This window comes from Trichechus manatus, unplaced genomic scaffold (genome assembly GCF_000243295.1).
Source record: "Trichechus manatus latirostris isolate Lorelei unplaced genomic scaffold, TriManLat1.0 scaffold00007, whole genome shotgun sequence".
Taxonomy (NCBI): Eukaryota; Metazoa; Chordata; class Mammalia; order Sirenia; family Trichechidae; genus Trichechus; species Trichechus manatus.
The window spans coordinates 4,011,426-4,036,845 of NW_004443943.1; the positions used below are offsets into that span (position 1 = coordinate 4,011,426).

General features: G+C 38.3%; 1 protein-coding gene across 1 annotated transcript in view; it reads left to right on the forward strand.

Annotated features, from left to right (window-relative positions):
• ANK3 (ankyrin 3) overlaps nucleotides 1-25,420 on the forward strand; it is a 742,532-nt gene that overhangs the window by 35,077 nt on the left and 682,035 nt on the right. The window lies entirely within an intron of this gene.

A 25,420-nucleotide genomic window follows, 5' to 3' on the forward strand; every position in this document is an offset into this window, starting at 1 on the left:
TAGAGGTCTCATACAATATTTGTCCTTTTGTGATTGACTTATTTCACTCAGCCTAGTGTCCTCCAGTTTCATCCATGTTATGAGATGCTTCACAGATTCATCATTGTTCTTTCTCATTGCATAGTACTCCATTGTGTGTGTGTACCATTGTTTGTTTATCCATTCATCTGTTGATGGGCATCTAGGTTGTTTCCATGTTTTGCTGTTGTGAACAATGCTTCAGTGGACATGGGTGTGCATATGTCTATTCGTGTGGACTGCTCTTAATTCTCTAGGATATATTCCTAGGAGTGAGATTGCTGGATCCTATGGTGTTTCTATTTCTAGCTTTCTGAGAAAGCGCCATATCATTTTCCAAAATGGTTGTATCATTTTGCATTCCCATCAGCAGTGCATAAGAATTCCGATCTTCCCACAGCCTCTCCAACATTTGTTATTTCCAGTGTTTTGGTTCGTGCTAGTAATGCCGGGGGTGAGATGGTATCTCATTGTGGTTTTAATTTGCATTTCTCTAATAGCTAGTGATCACAAGCATTTCCTCATGTGTCTGTTGGCCGCTTGAATGTCTTCTTTGGTAAAGTGTCTGTTCATTTCATTTGCTCATTTTTTAATTGGATTATTTGCCTTTTTGTTGTAGAGATGTTGGATTTTCTTGTAGATTTTAGAGATTAGACCTTTATCTGACTTGTACTGTCCAAAAATGTTTTCCCAGTCTGTAGGTTCGCTTTTTACCCTTTTGGTTAAGTCTTTTGATGAACGTGTTTAATTTTTAGAAGATCCAGTTATCTAGCTTATCTTCTGGAGTTTGTGTGTTGTTGGTTATGGTTTGTATCCTGTTAATGCCGTGTATTAGGGCCTCTAGCATTGATCCTGTTTTTTCTTCTATGAACTTTATAGTTTTTGGCTTTATATTTAGGTCTTTGATCCATTTTGAATTAGTTTTTGTATCTGGTGTGAGGTATGGGTCCTGTTTCATTTTTTTGCAGATAAACATCCAGTTTTGCTAGCACCATTTGTTAAAAAGACTGTCTGTTCCCCATTTGATGGACTTTGTGCCCTTGTTGAAGATCAGGTGACTGTAGGTGAATGGATTTACATCTGGCTTCTCAATTCTGTTCCATCAGTCAATGTGTCTGTCATTGTACCAGTACCAGGCTGGTTTGACGATCATAGCTATATAGTAGGTTCTGAGGTCAGGTAGTGCGAATCCGCCTACTTTATTTTTCTTCTTCAATAGTACTTTACTTATCCAGGGCTTCTTCCCTTTCCATATAAAGTTAATGATTAGTTTTTCCATCTCTTTAAAGAATGTTGTTAGTATTTGGATGGGGATTGCATTGTATTTGTAAATTGCTTTGGGTAGAATTGTCATTTTCACAATGTTGAGTCTGCCTATCCATGAGCATGGTATGTTTTTCCATTTATGTAGATCCCTTTGGGTTCCTTGCAGTAGTGTTTGTAGTTTTCTTTGGTGTAGGTCTTTTACATCCCTGGTTAGATTTATTCCTAAGTTTTTTTTTTTTTTTTTTTTTAGGGCTTAATATAAATGGTATTGTTTTCCTGATTTCCTTTTCATCGTTCATCGTATTGGTGTACAGGAATCCAACTGATTTTTGTATGTTTATTTTCTATCCTGCTCTTCTTCTGCATCTTTCTATTAGTTCCAGTAGTTTTCTTGTGGAGTCTTTAGGGTTTTCAATGTATAGTATTATATCATCCACAAATAGGGACAGTTTAACTTCTTCATTACCAATTTGGATGCCCTTTATTTCTTTTTCTTGCTTTATTACTCTAGCTAGGACTTCTAGCGCAATATTAAATAGGAATGGTAATAAAAGGCATCCTTGTCTTGTTCATGTTCTCAAGGGGAGTGTTTTCAGCCTCTCTCCATTAAGAATGATGTTGGCTGTTGGTTTTGCATAGATGCCCTTTATTATGTTGAGAAATTTCCCTTCCGTATGCATTTTATTGAGAGTTTTTATCAGGAATGGGTGTTGGATTTTGTATAACCGTAGACTTTAAATGTTAAAAAAATTTTCTACTGGATTAAGTTACCATTATAATAGCAGTATAAAGTTTATCCAAGCAGTATAAATGTATCAGAAGATATAATAAGTATATATTTTTTTAAAAGTGAAATTTCATTGAAAATATTATTTCATAAAGAGATAGATGAAACTTTTCTGTCTTCTTGATAAATGTTACTTAAAACCAGAATAAATGGTTCTATTCCTGTATTTGTTTTTATAGTTGTAATCCTGAGAAACATGGTTGATGTGAATAATAAATGGTAATCAAAGGAATTTTGTTATAATAATGTCATTCAGTTCTTTGAACTGCTTCCCAATCATATGCCAAATATCATATATATAAAAAAATCAAACCTGTTGCTGTCAAGTCGATTCCAACTCATAGCAACTTGATAGTGGTCTGTTATGAAAAATTACTTTAAATGATCATTGACAGCTGGATTATGCCATTTTCAATTTTGTTCAAAGCAGTGAATTAGAAATCACCTGAATTGCAAAAGAATTTGTTAGAGACATTAGAGTTATTCCGGTTCTCAAAAATGAAACCAGTAAAATTTGAAAACCAAACCTGTTGGCATTGAATTGATTCTGCCTCATAGTGACCCTGTAGGATAGAATAGAATTGCCCCATAGGGTTTCTGAGGCTGTAAATCTTTACAGAAGCAGACTGCCACATCTTTCTCCTGTGGAGCAGCTGGTGGGTTTGAACCACCAACCTTTTGGTTAGAATCTGAGTGCTTAATCACTGTACCACCAGGGCTCCTTAGTAAAATTTAAACAGGCTCTTTATTAGGTACCCCTGTGATAGGTATAAGGAGCCCCGGTGATGCCACAGTTAAGTGCTTGACTGCTAAACAAAAGGTTGACGGTCACCACTTAAAAATGAGAGGCTTCAAAAATTTTGCCAGTTTTTGATTTTGAAATTAATTTCATTGTGGTTTTAATTTTCATTCCTCTCATTTAAATGAGTTTGAACTATTTTTCATATTTTAATAACTGTTTCAGTTATCTAGTGCTGCTGTAACAAAAATACCGCAAGTGGATTGTTTTAACAAACAAATTTATTGTCTCTCAGTTTAAGAGGTTGGAAGTCCGAATTCAGGGCACCAACTCCAGAGGAAACCTTTCTCTCTTGTCAGCTCTAGGGGAAGATCTTTGTCATCAATCTTAGCCTGGTCTAAGAGCTTCCCAGTATAGGGACCCTGGGCCCAAAGGGCACGATGTGTTCCCAGCTCTTCTTTCTTGGTGGTAGGAAGTCCCTCTCCTATCTGCTCTATTCTCTCTTTTATATCTCAGAATAGATTGTCAAGACACAACCTAATCCTGTAGATGGAGTCCTGCCTCATTAACATAACTGCCTCTGATCTTGCCTCATTAACATCATAGAGGTTAGGATTTACAGCACATAAATCTGATAAATACATCCGATCACAAAATGGAGGGCAACCACCCAATAATGGGAATGATGGCCTAGCTAAGTTGACACACAAGTCTGGGGGACACAATTCAATCTATAACAGTTGCCATTTTGGTTTCCTTTTCTATAAATTGCCTAGTTATATTCTTGACTCATTTTTTTTTTCTTTGATAACATCCTTTGTGTTTTTTTCACTGATTTGCTACCCATCTGTATATATATTCAGGATGTGAATCCTTCCTCTGTTTGGTTTGCAAATAAGCATTTTCAATCTGTGGCTTGTAATTAAACATTACTTATAGTGTTTTTTAATGAACAGAATTTTAAACGTTTAATATGATTGATTTAAATTTTTTCTTTTTGTGCTTTGTTTGATCTACTTTAAGAAATTCTTACCCTGAGGTCAAAAATATATTCTCTTCTATTGCCTTCTATAATATTAAAGTTTTGCTTTTGATGCTTAAATCTTGAATCCACAAGGAATTGATTTTTGTTTATAGTATGTATTTGTATTTCTGCTTGATAATCTGACCTTTTCTCATTTATTTCCATTTTTGTCACTATTAAGTTTCTATATGTGTTTTTGAATCTGTTTCTGGACTTTTCTTTTCATTGACCTGTTTATTTTTTGTTGACATGTTGTCTTAATTTTTATGGTCTATAAATAACTCATAAAATATTATAGGATAAGCCCCCCACTTATTTAAAATTATCTCAGCTGTTCATGCTTTTAATAATTTTGATATCAGTTTGTTAATTTGCATGAAAAATTCTATTTGGATTTGCTTTAAATTTGTAGATTAATGTTGGGAGGATTGATGTTACTCGATGTTACTAGATTTTTTTCATCCATGAGCATGGTGTGTTTCCCAATTTATTCAGGTCTTTCAGAATGATTTTCAGTAATGGTTTTTAAATTTTTCCATAAATGTGTTACACATCATTGTTATATTTATGTCATAGATTTTCATTGTAATTGTCATTGGTTTGATTTTCCTATTAAATTGTCTTCTTATTATGTAGAGAAATACTATTAATTTTTATATGTTGATCTTAATCTCTAAAAATTTTGCTGAACTATCGAAATAGTTCCAGTAGTTTATAGATTCACTTAATGATCTATATCTAGAGACAGATTACACTCTAATAACGTTCAGTAGTGGTAGCCAGGCACCATGGCCCCAAACCCTCAGACCAAGAGAACTAATCTCTGTTTATGTCTAATTAGTATCAGCATCTGTAGGCCTCCCTTCCATATGTACAGCTTATTGACATCAGTTACATCAGTCATGCTGTGTAAACTTCACCCATATTCAGTGCCACCTTTTCTATTGCTGTAAACAAAAAGTGATTACTACCTAGGGGGTACTTCTCTAACTCTCCCTGTAACCACCGATGAACATTAGTTTCTGTATATTTACCTATTCATGTCATTTCATAAAAGTGAGAACTTACAATATTTGTTTCCATTGATTTTTGAAAGGATGTTTGCCTATTATGCATCAGAAACAGAGTAGATTTTCGGCCTGAAAAGCACCCATCTCTGAATTTCTACATTAAGGAAAAGTACAAACAATGTACTTAAAATTATGATTTGCTTGTCCATTCTTCCAGATGATAGAACTTCCTTTGTGCTCTCTTTAAGGCAGCTGTGTTTTCTCTTAAGTGGATGGAGCAGCTGCATTTCTCCATAAGGGCTTTGGGTAGTGTTGCCAAGAAAAATGTAAATGATTTAAAATATGTTCTCCATCCAGACATTAACAAGCATTTTCTGATAATTGAGGGAGAGGCATTAAAAGACATGACCACGTCCTTTTCCTTGAGCATTTTTGTTCTGACAGTATTCTGTCCAAGAGGATTACAGTATACTAAAGTGGATGAGTATTAACCACCATTCAGGCTGTCATGTATGTCAAACTGAGTTTTCCCTCCCCTCCAAATACTGATTATTACTTCTCTCTTTGTTAAATGTATTAATTCTTTTCGTGTTTTATCCATGACTGCACATTTATTTTAACTTCACTCAGTAACTTGGTAACATAGTTTGATTGATTAACATTGGCTAACAAATGAATAACAACAACGGAAGATGATTGAGGACATACAGCTTAAAAGTATTCTTAGAGAATGTTGGTGTTTCCATGAGTTACAAAGAGAGGTGATTGGCTTATCTGGTGTAATAATGTCTGCCTTTTTTTTGGTAATTATGTGACTGTACAGAAAGGAGCATCAACATGGGAATGGAAGACTGGCAGGCAGTTCTGGCTTGACCACTGACATTCTCTGAGCCTCAGTATATTTATTTGAAAAATGAGGCTGGTGCTTATGGGAACTAAAAGAAGAAACAAATGCAAAGCAGTTTAGGAAAGTATAAAAGCTGAGCAGTCTGGTGGATTTTGCCCTTTGTAAGTTCACAACAGACATCTCATATTTTTCTGACTTTTAAGGTAAAGTTGGAAGAGGACAAACTCTCTGCTTTTACAAAGGACTGCCCCCTCCCCCCCCTTGTGAAATATCTTCAGAGTATAATTCAGGATTATGTTTCATCTTCCCTTTGGGGATAAACAGAGAGTCTTACACAATTTCAGATGGTGAGGGTGATGTGGCTCCAATCAGCTCCCCTGTAATTATCAAGTTTGATGCCATTGATTTGGCCTGTCTTACCATTCTATCCCTGCCAGAAAGCCCTATGTTTGGCTAAAATTGGCAAGTGTCCCCGATATTGTTGAATAGTTTCAACACTTGCTAAGCACTTACTAAAGGCCAGAAATTCTCATTTTCGCGTACTTTATGTTAATAGCAACCTTACTAAGCAGATATTATGATCACTGTTTAACTGATGTAAAAAGAGAGGCTCAGAGATTGTTGCTTGCTTAAAATCAGCATGTATTAAATGGCTGAATCAGGATTAGAACCCAGGACTTTTGGTTCAGAATTGCATGTGCTTTCTGCTGGGAGGTAACATGGGTTGGTGTTAATAATGTACTTCCGGTATCTAGCTGTGAACTTGACCTTAGGCAAGTTATTTAATCTTTCTAAGCCCCCGTTTTCTCATCTGTAACATGGGAATGATAATAGTTATCTTTTGAGAGTTTTTTCTAGATCCCTGTCCTGCTTTTTCCTCACTTACCCATAATGGTTACTAAGATTTCACTATGAGTCAGCCAGTCTGCTCTGTACTGGGGACACAGTGGTGAATAAGACCATCCTAGCCACTGCCCTCATGGAATTTACAGTTTTGTGGGGATACTTATAATATGGGGGCTTAAGAGCAATGATTGTAGACACATAGGATACGACTGGAGAGTATAGGGGGGACAGCTAATTCAGAATGGTAGGGCTGGATTGGTAGGGAAGGCTTTTTGGAACTTTGAGATGAGACTGAAGGATAATTAGAATTTTTTTTTTTTAATGTTTAATCTTGTTTATTGTTGTAGTTTAAGTGAAAGCTTACATTTCAAGTTAGTTTCTCATACAAAAATTTATACATACATTGTTATGTGACCCTAATTGCTCTCCCCATACTGTGACAGCACATTCCTCCTTTCTACCCCTGCTTTCCCATGTCCATTCAACCAGCTCCTAACCCTCTCTGCCTTCTCATCTCACCTCCAGACAGAAGCTGCCCATTTAGTCGAAGGATAATTAGAATTTATCCAGATGAAGGGAATGAAGAGTGTGCCAGGAAGAAACAATGGTATTTGTAAAAACTAGGAGGTGCGAGAGATCATGGTGTTTTCCAGGAATCTAAAGAAGTTCAACCTCTGCATTTGTGGGTGGTGGTAAGAATTGAGATGGCAATGTTAAGCAAAGGCACTTCATAAATGGCCTTCTTAGTCTTCTTAAGGGTTTTTGTCTTGATCCTGAGGGCAGTGAGAAGGCACTGAAGGAATTTAAGGACATTGCCACAGGATCAGCCTCTGGGTGGGTTTGAACTGCCAACCTTTTGGTTCGTAGTTGAGTGCTTAACTGTTTGCACTACCCAGGGAGTCCTTTAAGACATCTAAATGGAGATACCCAGTGATTTGGATTTAGAAAAGAAATTTAGGTCAAAGACAGTTTTGAGAACCATATGCCTATGTATGGTAATTGAACTGTGAGAGGTAGAGTGAAAAAAGTAGAAGGCCCTTTGGGAACACTAGTATTGTGAGCCATTCCCAGAACAGAGTTAGGAAGAAAACCAGGAGAGTATGGGATATGCAGTGACATCTTCATGGGGTAACTGGTTTTAAAACTCCTGTCCAGTCTGTCCCTCTAGCTCCTCTCATGACTCAGGGTCTTTGGGCCATGGTGGCACTCACTGTCTTCTTCCTGGTCCTCAAGGCACCCCTGCCTCTTACCGTGTTGTCTTCCTTCTACTCAGGCCCTAATTGTACCTTATGGGATTACTTCAACCCTCAGACCAAGCTCTTTGTCTGCCCTACCCCATGCATCATTTTGGGTATTAGCATGCATTCAGTCTATGGCACTCATTCAGCTCATTGCCTTCTCTGGTCATATAATCCAGAGATCAGTGTCTCAACTGCACACCAGGCTGAGGACCTGGCAGTGTCCCTACCCTGAGCGTTCTCTTTACCAGTCATCTCTGTTGTTCTTGAGACCCTTTGTTCTGTGATCTCCACCCTTTCTTTTCAGTTCAACTTGTTTTCTGTAACCAGCCACCTAAGCCTTTAAAATTCAGTATTAGATTCTTCCCACTTAAACTACTTCCATGGTCAAGTCCCAACATTGGATTAGGCGTATGGTTGGCTTCTTGTTTTATTCTCTTCTTACAAGCCTCAGAACATTGTTGAAATTAATCACAGAACTGCATCGATTGAACCTCCAAAAAATCATTTTATGTTTCTGAAACTTCGAAGTCCTAATTTTGTCTTAAAGTCCAATAATCTATAAATGAGTAGAATAATTTCCATATATATTTAATAAAGCAGAATAAATAATACATTTTTTGCTAGTAGTCTAATGACATTACCTACTGTAACTTTTGTAGCTTTTATTTAGGAATCTATTCGGATTTGTATTCAAGTAAATAAGTACTTCGGGCGTTTTATAAATTAAATGTATAGATTTTAATTATAAGGAGAAGAAAGTCATATTCAGTCTTTAAGCTAGATAATTGTGCTTTGCTTAAATATATACTCGTGTATTGTGGGTTTTTTTTAATGCTACTCCGAACCTTTTATTTTTGATTTTATGACCCAGTGTTTTGAAAGCTTGTCCAATAAATTGTTTCTTAAGTAATAATCTATTTTCCCATGTTAAAGCCAATATAACTGTCAGCGTGAGATACCCTGTTCCAAACTGGCAATTTAATTCTAACAAAAGCCTTATCAAGTGGTCTTCTTGTTGGCTCCTGCAACCTGAATATACTTTAAAATGCAATTTATGTTAGGGCTTTTGAAATATTAAAACTAACTCTTAGAACTCTTATCATTGCCGTCTTGTACATGGAGAATAAGAAAATTATTCCAAAGTTATGTTGTGTTTTTTTCAACCTGTGTCTTACATCATTAGTTCACCCTCTGTGAGGGTAAAACCCTAGCTCACAGATAACCACCTCATTTCCATTTCTTCCAAAACTTAGCCTGGCAAAGCACTGTCTGTAAGCAGGACAATTTGAGCAGATTTGGGCAACTGGGTTGGAATTTAGGCTTCTGTGATGAAGGATGAATAAAAATCTAGTAGGGTCTGGCATTTGGAAGAAGGAGTGCTGTGTTTTGTCATATAAGAAAAAACTAGTAGTGTTTATTTTTTAATTTTTTGTATGTTATAGTTTACAGAGGATTAGTTTGGGATTCCATCTCCGAAGTTGTGAGAAACAGCTTGGAATTTGAGAGTCTCTGGAGATCAAACTAAAGGCTTCATTGAAAGCTGGTGCTTTCATCTTTCATACATAATTTTAAATCCTCCATAACCATTTCCAAATCTAAGGCATTCAGACATCCCAAATATACTTATTTCTTTGAAAACAGGAATGGTAAGGTTGCAACCTTGTAAGCTGCTTATTTGAGTAGGAAAACTAAATGATACAATTTTTTAAAAACTGATTTTAAATATATCACTGCAGTCTCTGAGCCAAAGATTTTCTTTCTTCTATAGATTTTTAAACATTTAAGTGACATCATATACAGTATTCTAAGACTAACACCTTTGGACAGCAGCATGCATTGATTTAAATCCAGAAGAAAAATATATGTTTCTACTGCTGTCTAATTACCAGCATACATAGTCACTGTCCTTTTTCTTGTCTTAGCTCTTTCTCTGCTTGAATGGCTCACTGCGGGTGTGTCTCATCAAATTGGGGTCACTTTTTTTGAAGAAACAAGATGGTTAGAATATTGATGCTGCTTTGATCTAATTTGTTTAGGAATATTGCTAATTGGCTTTCTCTGGACTTTACCATTACATTCAACGGTGCCTGATGTTGGCCAGCCACTGCACTGGTCACTGTCCTCAGTCATGAGCAAACATTAGAGTAACATCACTTAACTCTCATTTAATTTTGAATGGATAAGAAATCACTGTGCTTATATTCTTTCATCATAATTGAGCGCCTGTCTTCCCAACATTTTGTTATTCCTTTCTGAACATGACATTGAAGAAATCGTGATCATTAATGATGGCTGTGAATATGTTTTAGCCTGAGGTTTAGAACTGGTTTATGTCGGCGTTTTACAATTGGTGAATATTATGTTTACTGTTAAAAAACACAAACCCATTGCTGATGAGTGAATTCTGACTCATAGTGACCCTATAGGACAGTGCATAATGGCCCCATAGGGTGTCCAAGTCTGTAATCTTTATGGAAACAGACTGCCACATCTCTTTCCCTCTGAGTGGCTGGTGGGTTCGAGCCGCTGACCTTTTGGTTAGCAGCGGCACTTAACTGTGCCACCAGGGCTCCAGTTTTTACTATAAACCAAAAATAAAACCAACCAAACCCATTGCCATCGAGTTGATTCCAACTAATAGCAGTCCTTCAGGACAGGATAGAACTGCCTCATAGGGTTTCCAAGGAGCAATTGGTGGATTTGAACTGCTGACCTTTTGGTTAGCAGCCAAGCTCTTAACTATATACCAGAAAACCAAACCAAACCCATTGCCGTTGAGTCGATTCCGACTCACAGCAAACCTACAGGACAGGGTAGAACTGCCCCATACAGTTTCCAAGGAGTGCCTGGTGGATTTGAACAGCCAACCTTTTAGTTAGTAGCCGTAGCACTTAACCACTACGCCACCAGCGTTTCCATAGAGGCACATAAATGGATTCTTCAACAAATATAATGACTAGCTAGTATGTGTCATGAGAACAACTTACTGAAAATATGCATAATAGGAATTTATAATTCTGTGAGCAGATACCTGCCATTATCTAACGAAAATAGAGAATAATAAGCTTGTATGTAAAACTGATAGTTTAATCTGTATTTTAAAATTTCATATGTGACACACCCTTTTTTAAGTTGATGTCTGTTAGTTTGTTCATTCCGTTTTATTGATAAAAGGCAAAATATCTTTAAATTGCTTGCAAGAATTATCTGCTGTTAGTTCAGCAGAGCAGATAATGGAATTTTTTAAATTTTAAATTTACGACACCAACTGTTATGCTTTGTTAAGCATTTTCAACTTCTTTATTGACTATCCTATGATGTTCATCAAAAAACTAAGTGAGCCTTAACTTTTGGGGTCAATACAATTTTTTAAATTTCCAGTGTATAGATGAGGTAGAAAAAATGGAATATTATTATTTTTGAGGTGAACCTAATGTTAGATATATAAATGGTGCGACTTAACTTTTAGGCTACTGCTTCAAATGTACTTTCTATTTTTTTTGTTGTTGTTGTTGTTCAAATTATATCAGTATTTTAACTTTTTTATTGACTATGTCCCTGGAGGACCATGGCCCCAAATGTGTAGAGAAATGTGATAGCTAATTGACCTTTGCATACCCTTATGATTTCTTACCTTCTTTTTGGAGTAGGCTTCTATTTGAAATCTAAAGACAGCTATGGACCCTCTCTTGAGGAAAATGCACATATTTATATAAACACAAAAATTAGTACTTAATTTCAGACTTTTTTTGGTTTAAGAATCTCTGTTTTATACATAGACACTATTGCTCTCTGATTTCAGAAATTAAGTACCCAAATTTAGTATGTTATTTTTTTCACTGAGACTTTTCATTTTTATAGAACTACCTTGCATTCGTTCAAAAATATTGATCCGTTTTGTGCATGTTATAGAATTTAGATGTTGAGAGGAAGTGAGGAATTCTTAGGGAACCTAAAACTGCAGTATCTGCATCACTCTAAATGAGAAGGACCAATTGTGTGGACTGGAATGGTTGTGGATGTTTTTGAGTATATAGGACTTGAAAATTGGTAAATTGGGTAGAAGAAATGGGTCCTACTAGCCTGTGAGCAAAGAATTAGTGATAAGCTTACACCCTCAATCCTTGTACTTTCAAGGGAGACAGACAGCATCCTGAAATGACCAGATATGTAGACTGTTGTTGTTGTGTGCCGTTGAGTTGATTTTGACTCATATAGTGACCCCACATGACAGAGTAGAACTGCCCCTTAGGGTTTTCTTGGCTGTAATTATTACGGAAGCAGATTGCCTAGAGCGATGTTTTTCAAGTGTGAGGAATGTAATGACTCCTCCTGAAAGAAAATAACAAAATTTGTGGCCTGCCAGTGTTGACTTAAATTATTTTTATTTAATGTTACTTAAATATGTAAAAACATAAAACTTGGCCTGAATGCTTTATGCTTGTAACTCTTGTGCAACTGTAAAAACCAAAACTGATTTACAAATTCCATACGAGCAAAATTACACAAACAATGATAATGATATGTTGCTGCAAATAAATTGCCACTTGTAACCCAAGTATGGTACTGACCATTATGGCGTGGGTTCTTTTGAGTTCAGCTCGCCTGGACTCAAATGCATTGTTTATGCTTGGTCTTTTTTTTTTTTTTTCCCCCTTTAGCTCACAAATATTTGAAATGTTACTACCTGATGCCAACTCGATTGTGAACGTAGAATGGACACTGTATTCTGTTATGAAATGGTTCTCTGATGATTTGGAATATATTTGTATTAATTTTTTAAAGATTATAATTGGCGTGGTATAAGTCAGAACAGTAGTTGCTTTTATCGGGGAGAATGACTTGAAAGGGACATAGAGAAATTTTGGGGGTGATTTTTAAAATTTTGATTTGGGCATTATTTTCACAGGTGCATGCATTTATCAAAACTCATCAAATTGTACACTTCATTTTACTGTATGCACATTTTAATGAAGAAAATTTATAAATTAGAATGAAGAACAAAATTAATTTTTTTTTTTTAACACAAGAACTCTCATATTCTTGGAATTGACTCATAGACTTCTTCAGTTTGGAACCCACAGTCAAGGGGGACACTCCAGGTCACTGAGTATGGTTGCCCAGGACTTTGGCCCAAACCCATGAGCTGTTTTGTATCCTGGTGAACTGAACTCAACTAATACCTAAACAGTGAAGACTCTTTGCCCCCAGTCTAGAGACAGCCTAAGCAGCATGCATGATGTTGCCAAGTCCCTTGTGCCATTCTGATTCCCACTCAGGGTAACCCAAACTGTGCACAGGGAACGGGATTCAAGAGAACAGCAATCAAAAGAAGATAAAAGTTTATTAACTGCATTTTTTTCTCAATATCTTTCGGGAACACTTGTGGGACTTTACACAAAAACTTCTTGGAGGGGAGGTCAAAATTAAAGTTAGATCCCTAATCCTATGAGTTATTTCCTGTCGTTGCAGTTTTCCCAGCTTGATGATGAGGAGGGTCAGAACCCTATAATCTCTCATGAGTGCTTTTTTGCTTTTCCTATGCCTATTAAAATAAATTTTTTTGGAGCAAAACATACTTGCTGGAGAAGTTTTAAAAATCCAAAATTATTTCATAATATTATTACATGAGCTGTTTTAAATTTTCTAGGTTTTGGATAGGTAGTTGGGTGTCTCTGGGTGGCACAAAAGATAAGCACTCAGCTGTTAACTGAAAGATTGGCAGTTCAAGTCCACCCCGAGGTACCGTGGAAGAAAAGACTGATGATCTGCTTCTGTAAAGATTACAGCCGGTAAAACACTGTGGAGCAGTTCTGTTCTGTAACGCATGGGGTCACCATGAGCTGGAATCAATTTGATGGCAATGGGTTAGATAGCTGGTCATTGTTTACATGTAAACAGGATTTTTACCTAATTTAAATGATAGAAATCTATATCAGTTGTCTGTTGAGTAACAAGTTATCCCAAAGTTTAGCAGCTTACAACAAACATTTATTATTTCATACGGTTTCTGTGGATCAGGAATCCAGAAGCAGCTAAGCTAGATGTTTCTGGCTTATCATCTCTCATGAAATTGCTGCCAAGATGTCAGCTGGGACTGCAGTTGTCTGGAAAACTTGACTGGAGGTGGCTTACTCACCTGTCTGCCAAGTTTGTGCTGGTTGTTGGCAGGAGGCCTCAGTTACTCACCATGTGGACTTCCCTATAGAGTGCTTGAGAGTCCTCATAACATGGACCTCTGCATAGGACTGCTTGCGTGCCCTTACAACTTGGCAGCTGACTTCCCCCACAGCAATGAGTGAACCCTGAGAGAGTAGGATGGAAACTGCAATGTCTTTATGACTTAGCCTTGTAAATCACAGCCCATCATTTGCACAATATCCTGGGCTGGACTGGTTGCAGGAGTACAATGGTGAGGAAGAGACCCACACCCCTGGTCTTGCAGCCTGCAGTCCAGTTGGGGGAGGAGGAAGACACACACATGCACCTCTTCAAGTGCATGACAAAAAGACATATTTACAGAGGTAAAAAGTGCTGTGATGAAAACAAGGGTGCTAAGTTAGAGTGTAATTGGAAGGAACCACTTAGAAATACCAGCGTAGAGCTCTGAGAGGAGGTACCATTTCAGCTGAGAACAGATGCAGAATGAGAGTCAGTCATGAGAAGGACTGGGAGGAAAGAGCCTGTGCAAAGGCCCTGAGGAAGGCAAGCACTTGTCCCGTTTGAGAAATTGAGAAGAGGCCAAACCAAAAAACCAAACCCATTGCCGTCAAGTCGATTCCGACTCATAGCGACCCTACAGGATAGAGTAGAACTACCCCATACGGTTTCCAAGGAGTGCCTGGTGGATTCAAATTGCCAACCTTTTGGTGAGCAGCCGTAGCTCTTAACCACTATGCCACCAGTGTTTCCAAAGAAGAGGCCGGTGAGCCTGAAATGTAATAGAAAAGAGGATGTTGAAGCACACTTGGAGAGGTGAGCTGGAGCTGGATTGTGTAGGGTCTGGTGAATCTTAATGACTTGGATTTTAATATAAATGCAATGATATATTTGCATTTAGGTTCAGCTGCATAAAACCAAGAAAACCAACCCACTGCTGTTGAGTCGATTCTGGCTCATAGCGACCCCATAGGGTTTCCAGGGTTGTAAATCTTTCTGGAAGCAGACTGCTACATCTTTCTTCCACGGAGCTGCTGGTGGTTTCAAACTGCTGACCTTTCGATTAGCAGTCGAACACACTTTAACCACTGTGCTGCCAGGGCTCCTTATAGGTGCATATAACTGAAAAACTCCAAAAAAGAGTGGCTTATAAAAGATAAAAATTTATTTCTCTGAAAAATGTAGAATAAAATTCTAACTCACAAAAAAAGACCAGACTTACTAGTCTGACAGAGACGGGAGAAACCCCCAGAGTATGGCTCTTGGATACCCTTTTAACTCAGTACTGAAGTCACTCCTGAGGTTCACCCTTCAGCCAAAGATTAGACAGGCACATAAAACAAAATGAGACTAAATGGGTACAGCAGCCCAGGGGCAAGGACTAGAAGGCAGAGGGGACAGGAAAGCTGCTAATGGGGAACCCAGGGTCGAGAAGGGGAGAGTGTTGACATGTTGTGGGGTTGGCAACCAATGTCACAAAACAATATGTGTATTAGCTGTTTAATGAGAAACTAATTTGCTCTGTAAACCTTCATCTAAAGTACAATAAAAAAAAATTATTTCTCTTATGAAAGGAATCTTGTGATAGAAAATCCAGGGTATTCTAAGACCCAGCGTCCTATTGGTTCATTTAGTCAACTGTTTTTGACTCCACTATCCTATTTCATTGGAAACCCTGGTGGCATAGTGGTCAAGAGCTATGGCTGCTACCCAAAAGGTCGGCAGTTCAAATTGACCAGTCGCTGCTTGGAAACGCTATGGGGCAGTCTTACTCTGACCTTTAGGGTCATTATGAGTAGGAATCAACTCGAGGGCAATGGGTTTGGGTTTTTTTTTTGGTTTATCCTATTCCACGGCTTCCATCCTAAAGGATCTGTCACTATCTAATATGGCTGCTACAACTCCAGTCATTCCATCCTTGTTGTAGACCAAAAAGAAGAAAGGGCAAAAAGGGAACCTTCTCCCATCTGTTCAGTTTCCTTAAGTAGCCATCTCAGAACACACCACACCCACTTGTAACTAATTGGCCAGAATTTAGTCACATGGCCTTCTTAAGTTGCAAGGGAGAGTGTAAACCTTTACTTTGGGGTAAGTGTACCCAACTAAATATCCTTTCCCTGTTACTAGGTAGAAGGTAGAAATGGATGTTGGGACAAGCAGCCAGCAGTCTTCGCCACAAATGGAAAGCCACCAAAGAGTTTAAAACCAGGGAGGGACTGGTTTTTTAAAAGAGTTAAAAAAAAGAGAGAATACTCTGGCTCCTGGTGGAAAATAGTTAATGATAAGTGGGAAGGAGTAGAAGCAGGGAGGCCAGTTAGGAGCTTGTTGCAGTAGTTCAGGGGGTAGATATCAGCAGCCTTGGACTAGGAGAGTGGCAGTGGCATTGGATGGATCTGGGATATATTTTGGAGTTAAAATCTCCATGTCTTGATAACAAGCAGGTGTGAGGGAAGAGAATGAATCAAGAGTAGAATACAAGTTTCCTGTTTCAGCAATTCTGCAGTGCCATTTATGGACATAAGACCGTCAAGGAAAAATAGAGGAGCTATCTTGGAGGGAAAATGAGGAGGCTGGTTTTAGGCATATTAGGGTGAAAATAACTATGGGACTTATTGAGTAAGCAGTTGGATATACATTTCAGAAATTCAGAAGGGAGATCAGAGCCTTTCCATTGTGTTTGTAGCTGTAAAACCAAAAAAACCAAACCCATTGCCGTCGAGTTGATTCCAGCTCATAGCGACCCAATAGGACAGAATAGAACTGCCCCGTAGAGTTTTCTAGGCTGTAATCTTTACGGAAGCAGGCTGCCACATGTTTCTCCTGCAGAGTGGCTGGTGGATTCGAACTGCCGACCTTGCAGTTAACAGCTGAGTGCTTAACTACTGTGCCACCAGGGCTCCTCTCTATAGCTCTAAGGATGTTTAAAATCACCTTGAGAGAGAGTAGAGAGAGGGAGGAGAAAAGTGTCCATGATTTGGTCCCAAGAAACATTAACATTTAGAGGTGTGATGGAGAAGTAACTGTTAACAGAAGAAAGTGAGAATGAGTAGCTACGGAAAGCCAGGTGGTATGTTGTCATGGAAACCTGGAAAGGCAGGACTTCAAGATGGAGCATTTCCATTGTTCAAGGCTACTGAGAATGTGAATAAGATTTGGTCTGAAAGGTGTCCATTGCATCTGGAAGCATGGAGGTCATTGGTATACTTGATAAGAACTTTTTATGTGAAGTGGTGGGGATGGAAGCCATACCGGAATGGGTTGAAGTGTGAAATGCAGACCAGCAGCACCCATCTGTTGTATATGGGGTGCAAGCCTCTGAAAAACTGAGCATTTGTCATGATAGGAAAACCAAAACCTACACTAGATATTTGGAAGATGCAGAATGGAACCCATAAAATGGGTTTGAGTTGCTACCTGCTAGAATGGGATTGAAGAATGGCTTTTGGAACAAACGAACAGTTAGTGAAGTTATTGAACACTTATCTTCTGTATGGACAGTTGTCAGGAGTTGACATTGTTGAATGAAGCTGTTCCAGAATAGTGTCCTGCTCTGCTGTGTAGCTCGTAAATACATTGAATTCATTCCAGGCCTGAAAGAAGAAGAACCTGCTTGACATGCATGTGGAGACAACACAGGTCTGATGCAGCCATCATTTGGACCCTTTCTCACAACCAGGAGGTCATAAGGGAAAATTTGCTGATATGACCCCAAAAGCTACCACATCATTTCTTGTGTTTGAAGAGTTTTTTAAGGAACCATGGTCAAAGCTTCCTTGCTGGCACCCAGCTGAGCTTGGCTGATGTGCACCTGCTTGAAGCCATTTTTGTAGTGAAAGAGAAGGTTCCCAGTATTCTCTCCACATTTCTTCTATCCAACAGGAATGAGTAATATCCCTGTAATTAAGAAATGCCTGGCACCTGGCAGCAGGAAGAACCAGCCCCCTGACGCCAATGATCTGAAAATGGTCCATCACATCTTTACGTTGTAAAGCTGGTACTTATTTATATCTGTGAGTTAGCTGGCCTCTGTGGATTGCTGTGTCCGTGAAGTACTGTAATCAATGCCACACTGCAGTGGTCCTCAGGTCCTATGAATAGTTACTTCCTAAGTAGCTCTTACATTTCAGGGACACCTTCTTTACTCAGAATCATAATTTTCTCATGAGTAATTGAAGAGAGAGGGCAGGCCACTCTTAAAGTTAGACCCATAATCTGATGAGTTATTTCCTGCTCCTATGAATAGCCCATTCTGCTGCAGAGGAGGGTTCGACCTATGATCTCTTCTGAGCTTCCTCCTCCTTTCTCTCTTATTATAAAGTGAAATGGGAGTTATTTGGAAGAGGCCAAGGGAGCTTACATATTTTCCCTAATGTAGTGGTCCTCAAGTATCATCCTCAAAACTAGCAGCGTCAACATCACCTGAAAATTTGCTAGAAATGCAATTTTTTAAAAACACCATCCTAGACCTACTGTATCCAAATTAGAGGTGAGTTCCTTCTATCTGTGTTTTAACAAGCCCTCCAGGTGATCTGTTGCATGCTAAAGTTTGAGAAGCACTTATTCTAACCCAGAAAGACAGAGATGTGGGGCCATCCAGAGTAGGGGAGACTGGTACAAATTCCTGGGAATGGAACTCGGCCTTGGGTTAACTATGCTGCATTTCAGCACAAATCTACAGGCTCTGAACCTACTCTCTGAGGCCTTGGAGATGTCCTCAGTCTACCATTTACTAACTGGAAATGAAAAAATGGAAAAGGGAGGCAGTGATGGTGAGAATGTGAATGGCAGTAGAGGACATGGAGATAGCTTGAGTATGATAGGTTATAAAGGGAACAAAAAAATGAGAAGATTGGTAAAGTATAAAAATATACATTTAAGAAATCTTATTTTCATATGGTAATCAACCTTCCTATATGTAAGATTTTGATGTCTCTTTAGATATTGAGAGCTTTAATTTTTACAAAGTGTTCATCATTTCATTGCTTTGGTTTCTTTTTGATTACACAAAAGATTGTAAGAATTATTCTTTTCAGCCAAAACTGCATTGAACATGTTAATTTTTTTAATTCAACATTTACAACACAATTTTTTATTTGAGGTTAAGAACAATCTTATCTGACTATTTGGATTTTTAGGAGTATATCTTTCTATATCCTTTTAGTGGGAAATGGGGAATTCCTGTATGTAACATCTGGTTCATTCCTGGAGTGGGTGGTTCCCCTCCCTCCCCATATCTACAGTGGATGATAACCACATGTACATCATATTTCCATGAGTGTGACCAAATATGAACCCTACTCCACTTATGCACGGATGTGTAACAAATGGTGCTGCAGCTTTTTTTGGGGGGAGGGTGGGGAGGAAAGGCATGAATTTCCTAACAGCATTTCCAAAGTACATAGGTAATGAAGTCAACTCTAGATATTTCAGTAACTTAACAAAGAAAAGTAAGTGGGCAAATCTAAATTTAAAATGTAAAAAAAAAAAAATTTGATTTTGTACCCAGGAATCCAATCCACAGCTAATAATAATAACATAAGTGAGTATGCGTTCTTAAAAAAAAATGCGTAAGTCAATTGATTTTATTGTTAAAGCAATGTAGCATTTATATATTTCCGCATGGCGGTGTGAGTAGTGTTGTTGTACCATCACTTTGCTGCCTTGATTTGCTGAGAGTAACTCTCGTGTTACACTGTAAAAATTTTAAAATGTGCTGTAAAAATGGCGTGGTGCAGCGTCTGAGCTCTAACTTTACAAGGGGTAGAGAGAATCATGATCAGCATCGACAGTCCAAGGCTGACTGCTGTGAGGCTGAGGTCAGACGTGCCTCCACCCTCCCACCTTTTTACCAATTCTGACACTAACCGTTCCTCCCACGGCACTCGCTACTTCTCCACTAGTTTTGATAATTCATTGCAGTGGCCACAGAGAACTCACCGTACTCACAATTATGGGGTTTATTAGGGAAGTAACAGGTTACAATTCAGGTTCAGGAATGCTCAGGATACAGTTTTTCGATCAAGACAGCCTCTTCTCAGCTGTGCTGCAGGCAGACCTCTCCCGGTCCCTTGGCCTGGACTCTGCTCGGCTCAGGCAAGTGTTACAAAGCTCTTTTAACTCCTCCAATAAGTGCCCAGAGGCACCCTACTTTGCCAGCAAGCCTCGGTCTGAAGGCGCTCAGCTCTCTCGCTCTGTGGGCCGGGAAGCCCACTGTGCAGTCTTCTGCCGCTCTCCTGGTTCTTCTGCCTCTGCTGCTGCTTCTCGCTGTCTCCGGTGTTACAGCTCTCCCTGTCTGTCCTGGTTCTGCTGCCTCTGCTGCCTCTCTCTCTCTTCCATGTTACAGCTGCAAAAGACCTCTTTAAAGCATAAAAAACCTCTTTAAAGATGTCACTTAAAGGACTAAGGTGTGCCTGACCTAAGCCGTGGTATTTTCAGTCACCTCATATGCATGCAAAAGCTGGACACTGAATAAGGAAGACTGAAGAATTGATGCCTTTGAATTATGGCGTTGGCGAAGAATATTGAATTTACTATGGACTGCCATAAGAATGAATAAGTCTTTCTTGGAAGAAATACAGCCAGAGTGCTCCTTAGAAGGGAGGATAGCGAGACTTCATCTCCAATACTTTGAACATGTTACAGGAGGGACCAGTTCCTGGAGAAGGACCTCATGCTTGATAAAGTAGAGTGTCAGCAAAAAAGAGGAAGACCCTTGACGAGATGGATTGACACAGTGGCTGCAACAGTGGACTCAAATATAGCAATGATTGTGAGGATGGCACAGGACCGGGCAGTGTTTTGTTCTGTTATACGTAGGGTTGCTATGATTTGAAACTGATTTGACAGAACCTAAAAACAACAGCTACTCTTGTGATAATAGCATGTGCATCGTTTTCACATGTATCATTGATAATTTAATTTCTTTTTAATGTTTGGCTCATTACAATTTTTATCCTAGTGTAAAATTAAGATAAAATTGTGGTAGTTATTTTAAAATTTATTGTATTTTTGGTGGAAGTATACACAGCAAAACAGGTTCCCATTCAGTGATTTCTACACATAATGTTCTGTGGCATTGGTTACATACTTTACACTGTGTCAACATTCTCATTATTTCTGTTCTAGTTCCCATTCCCATTAACTGAGTCTCACTGCCCCTCAACCTTCTCATCCATGCATTAGAGTAACTGTTGTCCATTTGATTTCATATAGATAATTTTTTAAAAGAGCACAGTACTCAAGGATGACATTCTTTGCTTTTTGAGCTAACCTGCTATTTAGTTAAAAGATGACTTCAAGAGATAGTTTTGGTTCAAGGTTTAGAGAATGTCTGAGGGCAGTAGTCTCAGGGATTCCTCCAGTCTCAATAGGTCAAGTAAGTATGGATTCTTTGAGAGTTTGAAGTTCTGTTCCACATTTTTCTCCCTTTTTATCAGGATCCATCTATTGTGACTCTGCTCAGAACGTTTGGTAGTGGTAGCTGGGGACCATCTAGTTCTTAGGGTTTCAAGGTAAAGGAAACCATGGTTCATGGAGACAGTTGGTCCTGTAGCCCAGTTTCTTTTCTGATACTTGGATTTCTTTCTTCTTTTTTGGCTCCAGACAAATAGAGACCCATAGTGTTATCTTAGATGATTGCTTGCAAGCTTTTAAGCCTCCAGACACTACTCACCAAACTAAGATGTAGAACATAAACTTTATGAACTATATTATGCCAGTTGGCAGAATTGTCCCCATAAGACTTTGACTCAAATTCATTAAATTAAGAAGACTAATCCCATGAGGTGTGATTGTGTCTAAGAAGTATCAACATCTGTAGCCTTTATTTGTATCATATATATATACACACACACACATATATATGCATACACACTTTTTTGTTGTTGCGAAATTATATATAACATAGCATTTATGAATACATCCTTTTTCTTGCACACAACTTAGTGACATAAGTTACATTAGTCACGCTGTGCATATTTCACCTGCATTCGATGATACCTTTCCCATCATCATAAAAAAAAAGACTACTATCTAGAGAATGATTCCCCTCTCCTGCTCCCCTGTAGCCACCAATGAACATTGGTCTCTGTAAATATACCTATTCTCGACATTTCATAAAAGTGAGATCATAAAGTATTTGTCCTTTTGTGATTGACTTCACTCAGCATAATGTCCTCCAGGTTCATCCACGTCGCAAGATGTTTTGGAAGCTGGTTTTTCTTTATGGCTGCATAGTATTCCGTTGTATGTATGTACATTTTGTTTATTCACTTATCCGCTGATGAGCACTTGGGTTGTTTCCATCTTTTTGTTGTTGTGAATAGCACTGCAGTGACCATACTAAACCCAAACCCATTGTTGTCGAGTCGGTTCTGACTCATAGCAACCCTGTAGAACAGAATAGAACTGCCCCATAGGGTTTCCAAGGAACGGCTAGTGGATTTGAACTGCCAGCCTTTTGGTTGGAAGCCAGGCCCTTAACCATAGGTGTGCCTATGTCTGTTCGTGTCTCTTCTGTTAGGTCCCTAAGGTATAAATCTAGGGGTCAGATTGATGGGACATAAGGTAGTTCTATTTTTAATGTTTTGAGGGATCTCCGTACTGTTTGCCACAGTGGTTGTACTGTTTTACATTCCCACCAGCGGTGGATGAGGGTTCCAATCTCTCCGCATCCAATTTCTTGCCAACATTTGTTGTTTTCTGTTTTTTTGATCAATGTCATTTTAGCAGGGGTGAGGTAGCATTTCATCTTAGTTTTAATTTGCATCTCTCTAATGACAGTGAGCATCTTTTCATGTGTTTGCTGCCCACTTGAATGTCCTCTTTGGTGAAGTGTCTGTTCATGTCCTTTGCCCTGAAATTTTGATGATTTTGCCAGATTTAGCAGAAAACAAACAAATAACACCAACAAAAATCCCCCCAAAAAACTAGAATGCTTAATTAAATTTGAATCTCAGATAAGCAACAAATAGTTTTTTAGTATAAGTACGTCTCATGCATTATTTGGGACATATTTATGCTAAACATTATTTATTGTTTATCTGAGATTTAAGTCAAACAGGTGTCCTAATTGGTAGTCATTCTAAAATTACAACAGCCAAGCATTATATGCATTCAGAATTACCCCAGCTATTAACTAAAGGTTTCTTGAAATAGTTGTGGCCTTAGATGAGATTGTCTGTGGGGTATGTGCAGTTTTAGGCATCTTGGAGGAAATGCTACCCTTTTCTCTCCTGCTCAAGAAATCACATTGGAATGTCAGTGAATGAGAGTGATAGACTTACAGGGATAATCTTGAAGACATTCTACGTTGTTTACAATGTAAGTTTCTTAATACATGCACATCTCTGATTTAAAAAAAAACATTAAAAAATTTAGTCTCCTCATTACTAGTAATAAATTATTCATTCCCAGGGCATTAGTGTATTGTTACATGGTAATTGAGAACTGTTGTTGTATTCCTATGACATATTGGGTTGGCAGGAGAAATTACACTGGGATTAGGTTGGAGAAACTGCATGGCTTTTCCAGAACATTACAAGATACTCTTAATAGAATGGCTTCTTTATTTTTCACAAGTGTACAGAATGTTATCTTTGTTTAAAATAAATACCTAAAACACAGTCCACAATTAAGTGCAAATGTTTTTGTCTGAAATAATAGACCTCTGCCACCTCCAATGATGATGGAATGACCTTGAGAACAGGATTCATGTCTCAAAGGATTTGTTCAACAAATATTTAATGAACATTTGCTACATGCCAGGCACTGTGTTTGATGTTGAGGATACAACGAACAGTAAGCACATTTTGATTTTTCAGTGCTTGGCACAAAGATGAGCATGTTTTAGGTTCTTAGAAAATGCTTTTTGAATAGAATTGCAGTTTTGGCGTTTTGGTAGTTTTGTTCTGTCTCCGATAGTTCAAAAAAAAAAAAAGAGAAAACTCTATTACCTCTTCTTATTTTTTTAGGTAGTAGTAAATTTAAAAAATAACTTTTCATAGTATTCTGTACCCTACACCAGTCATCAGAGAAGCAGATATTCTTATCATTTTGACTGATGAGGAATCAGAGGCTCAGCATTGTTAGTACCTTGCCCTGGGACATAATATGAGCACGTGCTTGGGCTCCAAGAGCAACTGAATCATGGAGTCAGCGTTCTCACTCTTTCTATGGAGACATGCTGCATCTTCTGGATGGGAAACACTTCCTTGTTCTTGTTTGTAACAAGATCCCATAAAATTTTAGCTTCAACTCTTTAGTTGTCTTAAGGCTTATTCTTTCTTAACATATTGCATATTGAATGTAAAATTAATTTAAACTTCTCATGTTTTACTCCTCCTACATTCTGTTAATCAGCATTTGGCATCTGTGGACTTGAAAATATTTCACCTCCATTTCACAATTAAATTATGACTTTGTGATTAAATTGAGCATTATCGTAAATAAAACATGAAACAAATGTCTGTGCAGCATCTTTTGAAAATACATTATTTATTCTGGTGGGGCTGTTGGCATTTTGAGCTGTATTGTTTCAAATGGGTCCTGGGATCAATTCTTGTTTAGTTTTTAGGTCTGTCTTAATCCAGGAGCATTCTGCTAACCATTTTGGCCTGCAGCGGTTTCCTTTGAGCTAATTTATTCTGGTTTCTCTCTGTCCTTTGAAACTTTAAATGGCTAGCTTTGCATGAAACAAGGCTTACATTAGGACCATCTGGTGTATCAAGGTGACCGATTCTCAGCTCATTTAATTAAATGTTTCTTTCTCAAATGTTCTGTACTATATCTGTACACACATTTATATCTTTATCTGGTGTAGTATTTTTGTGTCTTGGATTTAAGATGAGGTCATTTCGTCTCTGTTTTTCACTCCTTGTTTCCCGGAATGTGACCACAACTGTCATTTCATGCACAATTATAAAATCATGCCGTGATAAAGTCTTTTCACTTTGCCCTAACTTGACAGTCTTGGTACAAAAAAATTGACACTAAGCTCTTCTCATTTATTAACCCCAAACATCTAGGTTAGAAATTCTTGGAAGTGCTAGCTTGGAGTTTAGCTAAGTGAGCATCATGGTTTGTGCTGTCTCATGTGTCCTTGTTCTGCCTTTTGCCCTGACAGTGCCTGTGGGAAGCTGTGCAGGTGGGAAAGCGTTAGACTGCACTTATGTTCCCAGGACAACTGTTTGTTTTGCCTCATGAGACGGGCAGAATGGAGTCGAAGGAGAAGCACTCACTCTGTTAGAAGTCAGATGACCTGGCATGCATTTGATTTGGAGTAAACCTTTCATTTTATTTTCTTATTTTCAATAGTAGGATCTACCCTTTCCTCACTTCTTCACTTCTGATTATTGCAAGAATAAATACGATTTGTGAAGGCTCTTTGTAAATTTGACAGCCTGTTGGGGACTTGGTTGGCAAAGTGGCTAAGAGCTCAGGCTGCTGACCAAAAGTTCAGCAGTTCGAATTGACCAGCTGCTCCT